Below are 2977 nucleotides of genomic sequence, written 5' to 3' on the forward strand. Positions count from 1 at the left end.
TAGTGCCGCCAGTGGTTGGTGGGCAGGATCCAGTAGTGCCGCCAGTAAGTGGTGGGCAGGTTCCGGTAGTGCTGCCAGTGGATGGTGGGCAGGTTCCAGTAGTGCCGCCAGTGGTTGGTGGGCAGGTTCCAGCGGTGCAGCCTGTGGCGGGTTTGCAGGCAGGTGTGCAGCCGGGGGCCGAGGTAGTGGATGCTCAGTATGTGCAGATGATGGAGCAGCTGCGGCGAGTGGGAGCGGGGTATTTCTCAGGAGGTACCGATCCGAGTGTAGCGGATGAGTGGAAAGAGCGGATGGAGGATCTTTTCCTTTCACTTAGGTGTCCCGACCAGTTCAGGGTGGATCTGGCAGTGTTTTACTTGTCAGGAGATGTACGTGTGTGGTGAAGGTCGGTGACAGCACGGACGGTGCAGCGGGGTATGTCTTCGGGAGATTTTGTGAGGGAGTTTAACTCCAAGTATTTTCCTCAGGAGGCTCTTGATCGTATGGAGGCACGGTTCTTGGGGTTGACTCAGGGGGACCGTACACTGCGGGAGCTGGATGCAGAGTTCAGTAGGCTTGTGGGGTATGCAGGCCGGGCATGGGAGCCAGAGTCGGCTCAGGTACGGAGGTTCTTGTTGGCTCTGCGGGATGATCTGAGGACTCGGTGCAGAGTGAGGAGCTATGCTACGAGAGCGGAGCTGGTTGAGGTTGCAGCTGGGATAGAGGATGACTTGAGATCACAGGTGGTTGTGGTCAGTTCTTCGGTGCAGCCACAGCGGTCTCAGCCGCATTCTGTTCCTAGCAAGGGCGGCAAGGCTGCGCATGGGCAGAAGCGAAAGTTTGATGATATGCAGAGATCGAGGCACGGGGTTGCGAGATGTTTTGGGTGTGGTAGCAGGGACCACAAAGTGACCAACTGTCCACAGAGAGGTGAGCAGCAGGCAGTGACAGAGCAGCGGGCGGTGTCGGAGCCGCAGACAGATACTCGTGTGTTATTACTGCAGAGAGTTGGGGCATATCAAGCCTCGTTGTCCCAAGTTGCATCAGATGGCAGTAGCAGCGGTGCAGGCTGGTGGTCAGCCAGGAGTGCAGCAGGTTGTGCAGCCGGTGGGTTGGATCGAGCCGACGTCACAGGTGTACTCGACTAGGGAGCCCGGTGGCACTAGTGCAGGAGCGATCATAGGTATAACTTATGAGATTCGGACTTGGTCAATTCAATAGTTCAGATTATATTTGTTTTTGCTTGTGGTCAAGTTTTAGGTTCTCAACACATGAGGTTTGTGTAGGGACCTTGTTGGTGGGCGGATTTAAGTCCCATGTCATGTTTGATTCTGGAGCTTCTCATAGCTTCATTACTTCGGAGTGTGCCGAGAGTGCGGGGATCAGAGGGGAACCTGGAGAGCGTACAGGAGTTACTCCTGAGAGTCATTGGACAAGCTGGAGGGATTGATATCCAGATCGCAGGAGAGTCGTGGCCAGCGGATTTTCTTATCATTCCAGGGGAGTTGTATGATGTTATTCTTGGGATGGATTGGTTGCATCGACATAGGGTGCATTTGGATTGCTATCGGGGTAGAGTGGAGTTTGAGCGTCCAGGAGGGAAGTTGTTTTTTCAGGGTATTAGACCGACTTCAGGGAGTCTCGTGATCTCAGCTGTTCAGGCTGGGAAGATGATCGAGAAGGGCCGTGAGGCTTATCTGGTTACTATATCTATGCCAGAGTCAGTGGGGAAATCTACGGTTAGCGGTATTCCGGTTGTGGAGGACTTTGAGGATGTGTTCCAGTCATTGCAGGGATTACCACCATCTCGGTCGGATCCTTTTACTATTGAGCTGGAACCGGGGACGATGCCGTTATCCAAGGCTCCTTACAGGATGGCTCCAGCAGAGATGGCAGAGCTGAAGAAGCAGCTGGAGGATTTGTTGAGTAAGGGTTTTATCCGTCCTAGTTGTTCATCGTGGGGAGCTCCGGTGCTGTTTTTTAAGAAGAAGGATGGGAGTTTTCGGTTGTGTATTGACTATCGGGGTTTGAACCGAGTTACTGTGAAGAACAAGTACCCTCTCCCGAGGATTGATGAGTTGTTGGATCAGTTGAGGGGTGCTACTTCGTTCTCTGAGATCGACTTGGCTTCAGGTTATCATCAGATTCCTATTCATGAGGCAGATGTGAGGAAGACAGCCTTCAGGACGAGATATGGGCACTATGAGTTTGTGGTGATGCCGTTTGGGTTGACAAACGCGCCAGCTGCGTTTATGAGATTGATGAACAGCGTGTTTCAGGAGTTTCTGGACGAGTCAGTCATCATTTTCATCGACGACATTCTGGTATTTTCTAAAAGTTCTGAGGAGCATGCAGTACATCTGAGAGCAGTGTTGGAGAAGCTGCGGGAGCAGAAGTTGTTTGCTAAGCTGAGTAAGTGCAGTTTCTGGCAGCGTGAGATGGGGTTCTTGGGTCATATTGTTTCAGCTGAGGGAGTTTCAGTGGATCCAGAGAAGATTCAGTCCATCAGGGAGTGGCCGAGGCCGCAGAGTGCCACTGAGATTCGGAGTTTCCTAGGGTTAGCAGGTTACTATAGGAGGTTTGTTTGGGGTTTTACGACTATGGCACAGCCAATGACTAAGATTACAGGGAAGGATGTTCCATTTGTATGGTCACCGGAGTGTGAGGTGAGTTTTGCAAGCCTCAAGCAGATGTTGACTACCACGCCGGTGTTAGCACTGCCTGAGCAGAACGAGCCTTATGTTGTGTATACAGATGCTTCTGGAGTGGGGTTGGGTTGTGTGCTTATGCAGCAGGGGACGATTATAGCCTATGCTTCACGGCAGTTGTGGAAGCATGAAGCTAATTATCCTACTCATGATTTGGAGATGGCAGCAGTGATTTTTGCTCTGAAGATTTGGAGATCTTATCTGTATGGTGGGAAGGTACAGGTATTTACAGATCACAAGAGTCTGAAGTACATTTTTACTCAGCCTGAGCTGAATTTGAGGCAGAGGCG

This window comes from Camelina sativa, chromosome 12, assembly GCF_000633955.1.
Source record: "Camelina sativa cultivar DH55 chromosome 12, Cs, whole genome shotgun sequence".
NCBI classification, from domain to species: domain Eukaryota; kingdom Viridiplantae; phylum Streptophyta; class Magnoliopsida; order Brassicales; family Brassicaceae; genus Camelina; species Camelina sativa.